This window comes from Haliotis cracherodii, unplaced genomic scaffold (genome assembly GCF_022045235.1).
Source record: "Haliotis cracherodii isolate W230 unplaced genomic scaffold, xgHalCrac1.p SCAF_13, whole genome shotgun sequence".
NCBI classification, from domain to species: domain Eukaryota; kingdom Metazoa; phylum Mollusca; class Gastropoda; order Lepetellida; family Haliotidae; genus Haliotis; species Haliotis cracherodii.
Window position 1 is genome coordinate 36,834,683 of NW_027266268.1, and position 6,793 is coordinate 36,841,475.

General features: G+C 42.0%; 1 pseudogene; it reads left to right on the forward strand.

Moving 5' to 3' along the window:
* The first annotated feature begins 147 nt into the window (after nucleotides 1-147).
* Nucleotides 148-1,941, forward strand: LOC139459282 (uncharacterized; annotated as a pseudogene).
* The last annotated feature ends 4,852 nt before the right edge of the window (nucleotides 1,942-6,793 follow it).

The following is a 6,793-nucleotide window of genomic DNA, read 5'->3' on the forward strand; positions in this document are numbered from 1 at the left end:
TTGCTCTTCGTATGCACTAAACAAAGGGAAGTAATCCATGTTTCAGCTGAATTTAGTTGCTACATCCTCTTTTCATTCACATAACTCCACCAGTAAAACGTTTTTTATTTCCACACGTAAGTTTTGTCAGTTTTGCTGGGAAGAGAGATGTCGGGTCGCCGGAGAAGCAAGAGGAAGGGTAGTGCAGCAAGCAGGCAGTCGTCGCAAGCAAGGGGGTCTGCTTAGAGGCGTCGAGGGTCGCAGAAAGTTGCACCAAACGATGTGACGTTTGAGAGTGCTTTTCATAGAGACTGGGAAAATGGCGACAGCAGCATGGCCGAAGCAGAGGTCCATGTGGTCCCAGAGGCTATAGACGAGATACCGCCTGTTACAACTACTCCTTCAGGAGGGGAGTCGGTGCAAATTGGTTTTTATCCTAATAATGCATATACCCCATCAGTTAACTCACAAATTTATCCTCCCGGAATTTCAAATCATGTCCCTCAATCCCAGTATCATAACAATGCACCTTGCGTGGTTAGTAACCCAAATCATGTCCCTCAATCTCAGTACCATAACAATGCTTCTAGCATGGTTAGTAACCCAAATCAAGTCCCTCAATCCGAGTATCATAATAATGCACCTAGCGTGGTTAGTAACCCAAATCATGTCCCTCAATCTCAGTATAATAACAATGCTTCTAGCGTGGTTAGTAACCCAAATCAAGTCCCTCAATCCCAGTATCATAACAGTGCTCCTAGCGTGGTTAGTAACCCAAATCATGTCCCCTAATCTCAGTATCATAACAATGCTTCTAGCGTGGTTAGTAACCCAAATCATGTCCCTCAATCTCAGTACCATAACATTGCTTCTAGCATGGTTAGTAACACAAATCATGTCCCTCAATCCCAGTATCATAACAATGCTCCTAGCGTGATTAGTAACCCAAATTATGTCCCTCAATCCCGGTATCATAACAATGCTCCTTGCATGGTTAGTAACCCCAAATCATCATAACAATGCACCTATCGTTGTTAGTAACCCAAATCATGTCCCTCAATCTCAGTGTCATAACAATGCACCTAGCGTGGTTAGTAACCCAAATTATGTCCCTCAATCCCAGTACCATAACAATGCTTCTAAGATGGTTAGTAACCCAATTGCTCCTCATAATTCGCAAGGCATTCCCATGTTTCAAACTGTTGCCATGTTAAATATGCCACCACCTACAACAACACAAAGTGTGGATGATAACCGGGGTTGTGATGTCCCTGTCAACATTAAAAACAAAATATGGAATGGTGAGTACATCAATTTTGCACTATTGCTTAAACCAGACAGAGATTTGATGGATTATATGACAACTTCGGCAGTATTCATTAGTAGGCCCAAGTCTCAAGGCAAGAGAATTGAGAACATTTGTGATTGGACAACGGCTTTCACAACTTACATGAGTATTTATGTCCAGCGCAGGATGGGCATGGTTCAAGGTTTTCTCAAACACATGAATACTGTCCATTTAGCAACGTCTCGTCATACTTGTTTGGGATGGAGAACCTATGATGAACAATATCGTCTTCGCCAGGCTGGTGACCAGTCTCTAGCATGGGGAAAATTGATTGTGGAATTGTAGATGTTGTTTGTACAGACACCTTACCATCAACAGGTCAGTTCTGTGTTTTCTGGATTTCAAAAACGACGTCAGCACATTTCAAGGAAAATTACAACGACCGGCAAACAACACATGTAACAACTTCAGTCGGAGCAAGTGCTTTAGACAAAAGTGCAAGTACCGACACAGCTGTTCCGCATGTGGAAGCGATGCCCATCCAGCCAGATGTACATCAGCCAGCACTCCTTCCAGAGTTATACAAGCTCGGTCGAACACCAGTCAAGACACAAGTGCTGGAACGTATGGCAAAGCATTTTTCCGGATCAGGCTCAAGCTCCGTTTCTCGTTAGTGGTTTGAAATATGGCTTCAAGCTAGGATATGATGGTCCAGTGGTAGTGCTATGGCAAGAAATCTCAAATCTGTTAAAAATAATCAATTTATGTCACACTTAAAAATCCAAAAAGACTTGGACTTGTGTAGAATAGCAGGCCCATTTGACTTCCCTCCTCTACCACATTATAAGGTTTCAAAGCTCGGATTGGTCCCTAAGAGTACTCAAGGAGATTATAGATTAATACACCACTTATCTTTTCCAGAAGGTCACAGCGTAAATGATTTTATTGATAAAAGTTTGTCTTCAGTTCAGTACACCACATTTGACCAGGCAGTTCAAATGGTTCAGCAGCTAGGGCAAGGAGCTTTGCTGGCTAAGCCGATGTAAATGGGTTGTTCAGCAAGTTGCTCTTTGTTTGAAAGATTTTCAACCTTTATTGAATGGGCTTCAGCACAAAGATTCAGCAATGGAAAAAGCAAACATTACCTTGACGACTTCCTTTTGGGGGGTAAAAAAGCTACAAACCACTGCCAAATCGTTCTGGATTCATTCATTTCGGTATGTGCTGATCTTGGTGTACCAATAGCTACAGAGAAGACAGTGGGGACAACAACAAAGCTGACATTTTTAGGCTTGGAACTAGACTCGCTCAACATGTATGTGCGTGTGCTGGAGAAGAAGCTCTCTTATTCGTTAGACGCTATAGATCAATTTTTGGCATGTTCAAAGGTTAGATTTTAGGAAATGCAGTCGTTACTTGGTTTACTTAATTTCCTGTGCAACGCAGTTCCATCAAGCAGATGTTTCCTCCCACGAATGATTAATGCAACATGTGGTAGGATGCCTCACCACCACATAAGATTGTCAAAGGACATGAAGAGTGACCTAAGAGTTTGGCAGAGATTTTTGAAGGCGTTCAATGGAGTTTCCATAATGAAATCAAGGTTTTGTGCTTCAAATGCTGATCTGGATTTTTATACTGACAGTGCTGGTGGACAAGGCAAAGGTTTTGGTTTTTATTTGCAGGACGACAGACCTGTGGAGCTTGGCAGAATCATTGGGTACAGACTAATATTACCTTCCTTGAGTATTTTCCCATTGTAGTTGCAATTGCAATATGGGGTCCTGAGGTACTCAGGGAAAAGGTCACATTCCATTCTGATAACCAGGCAGTAGTCGAGATCATTAACAAGATGACCTCAAGATCAGATCCAGTTGTGTCTTTGGTTAGGCACCTTGTCTTGTGTTGTTTGGAGTTGAATATCACCATTAGAGGTGAGTACATTGAGGGGAAAACAAATGTTCTTGGTGATGCACTTTCGCGTTTTCAGTTAGAGAAATTCAGGCAGCTGGCTCCAGAGGCAGATTTGGCGGCTACTCTTATACAAGACACAGTTTGGAAGACTGTGGAAGAGAAGTTAACCGATTACTAGTGGCGGCTATTTCACACAATATGAGGAAGGCTTACCACGGAGCACTGACCAGCTTTTCATGCTTTTGACAACAGTTAAACTTTCCTTATCTTTGGCCGGTACCATTAGGACAACTTACAACATATAATGCATTTTTGTCCCTGAAAGGTTTGCCCCACTCGACACAATGTCAGCAGCTTTCAGCGATAAGCTACCAATATAAACTCACAGGATTGCAAGCAATTTTATCGTCCGAAAGATGCTGGAAGGCTCCAAATGACTCAAGGGTCATAGGGACGGCAGGGCTCCAATCATGTATTCCATATTGATTAAGTTGCCTCAAGCTCTTAATGCTATTTGCAGTTCTCCATATGAAGCTATTTTGTTTAAAAGTGCATTTTTTCTGGCCTTTTTCGGTTTTATGAGAGTTGGCGAGTTGGTTTACACTGACCATCTTCATTTGGAACGGCCTTTTAGGATTTCAGATGTCACAGTCCAGGGGACAGTTTTAGAAGTAACCGTGAAATTGTCGAAGACATATCAGTTAGCAAGGGGTTGCACACTCCACATCCAAGGTAATGCAAGTGAAATATGTCCACTAAAAGCAATGAAGCGCCACCTTGCACGTCGTCCAGCGGGTTCAGTTTTTTCTGTTTTGCCATAGGAAATGTCAGCCTTTAACAAGATACCAGTTTGCAGCTATGATTTTCTAAATGCATCAGATATATGGGACTCGACCAATGTAAGTTCAAAATTACACTCGTTCCGCATTGGAGCAGCCACTACTGACGCAGACATGGGCGTGTCATCGGAGACAATACAGTTGTGGGGTCGATGGAAGTCTAAGGCGTACTCAACTTACATTAGACTCTAAACTTTGAATGCACAATCAATGACTTCAGGTGATTTGATATATATAAAGTAATTATTATTATTCCAGATGTATGGATAATAGGCTCATCATTCATTTATTGGGCCCATCGTCAGTCGTTGAGGTTGAAACTGGGAAACAACCTGGGACTGGCTTACTTAGGGTTACGTTTTTACTGGTTTGGAAAGCGGGGGATGAAGTGGTCAGACTTGTGCAAGTCGTTCAGACACAATTAGGCCGTCTACCTCCCCCAAGTCTAATACTCTTGCATTTGGGATCAAATGATCTTTTTGACCAGAATATTGGTTCCCTCGTTTGCCATGTTACTGATGACATCTACTACCTGGCTCAACTGCTGCCAAGTACAGTTCTTGTTTGGTCAGAAGTGCTACCACGGTTATACTGGCATGGAGCTGTCAACCCAAAGGCCATAGAAAGGGCTGGACGTCGACGGAACCAAACTGGGGCCACAGCAGTGTTGCATTGGTGGGAGGCGCTGTATTTATCACAAGCTAACCATGTCTGAAACAGGATTTTTCCGCCATGATGGCGTACATCTTTCCAAAGTCGGAAATGCATTGTTTGTAAACACTTTACTTTTCAGCACTTCATGGCAGATACTGAAGTAAAAAGTAAGGTATTTTTGGCTAATTAATCTCTTGCTCCATAATAGTAATCACAGTACAAGTATTGGAGGAGTTGTGTATAGACACATCTCGTGGAGGGACACTTTTGGGCTGGGAGTTGTGATTTTGGTGTTTTGGGGGTCTTTGAGGCATACCCTCTAGGCTCTATTGTGTAATGGTGGTTGTAGAGCCTACAGCAGACCCCCTATGCGCTTTTCCCTGGGGGGTCCCATTATTTGGCTCTGTATGGATTACCCTCGGAGCCGCGTTTGCTGTTCTGTCCGGGCACCTTCGGGTTGACAGTCAGCCTTGTTTAGCGTTTCCCAGCCCGGAGTGTTCTCCAGTCCTTGTACTTGTCTGTATATAAACCTGTGGCCTTACATCCAACTCAAATCTTTGTGTTTTTTCTTGCAATTGTGTAGGCATCTACATCTGCAAAAGCATTATCCTAAAATAATAATATCTATTCAACTAGCGGCGACAGTGGTCAAGCTTCCTAGATGGGATGGGCAGAATGAATCAGGGATGATGAGCGATCTTCACGTGAAAGCTGGTTCCAATGTAATGGAAATATGTGAGAGATACGTAGACACGCTCTTGTCCCACTGACACTAATACTAATACTAATACAGCCTAACAAGCTCCTGGAAATTTCTATACAGTGCCCTCCCTACTTCTTTCAGTGGCATTTAGAAGTTGGAGTGATGAAGTAAGACGAGTTCTATGTATGAACAACTTCTTTATTACAATTAGTGCGACGTTTCGGTTGCTTGATAAAGGTGTTAGGATCTACACCGAAACGTCGCACTAATTTTAATAAAGAAGTTGTTCATCCATAGAACTCGTCTTACTTCAGTGCCCCCACTAGCTGTAGTTTTACGGTACTAGAACATTAAAGACGTTTCTAGTTTGTAAACATCAAACTTATTGCCTATACACCACTAGGTCATGAACAATCAATGGTAATGCTTTACGATTATGTTATATTCTTATCAAAGACATACATGTACATCTGTCCACATACGTCTGAAATAACAGATATCTTTTCGAGGTTTGTGAATATTTATTCAGGGAAATGGCAAGGATACAGTGACACATGCGAGTTTTATGCACTGAACGCAGGCACCGAGATGGATGCATACATGTACATAGATTTGATAGACTGGTTATAACAAGATTTGTTAAATTTAGATTTAAGTACATGAAAAAAACCGCCTATTTGGGCATTGTCGGAATGTTGAGATGGTTAAGTTAGATCTTACGTTTAAGACATTATGTCAAAGTTGATTTTGATCTCGGTAATTAATTCTGAATATGCAGTGTCCTCTGCGGGTCCACTTACAGACTGTACTCCTGGTCAGCTTTAAGCACATTCAACATATAACAATCGACCCACTGGTCTTGGACATTATATAACTTCATGCACGAAAAGTATGAGTGGATTCATAAAGGGCAAGCATAGTAAAAAATATTGCGAATTTGTTGTGAATATCAATTAAAAATATATTTAAATCACTTCCCGATAGACAAAAATATAATATTCGTACAAAATATGATCAAACGCGCCATAATGTGATTCCAAAACAAAGTTATTTAGGCATTTGGCCTAAAGTTGTGTTGCCTAAAGCGGGGTGTTACAGATGTTTTCATTGGCTGATATGTAGACGTTGTTGCAGCGTCAACCTACCATATAACTTATTCTGTGATGCTAACTACCTACAGAGATACACCAGGAAGCAGTCAGTCAAAAGCAAATCTGAAGGTATGGCCGTTTCCTGTAATCAAACACAATTATCACCATTGCATAGATTATTGAGTGTGTTGAACGACCTTTCATCTTGACATTGTGAAAATGTCATATAGGAATTAATGTCTGTTACTAGCTGTTCGGGGGCACGGGTGGCCCAGTCGTCCAAGTCGCCGCGATTCGCTGTGCAGAGTTGCGTCCCTTGGGCACG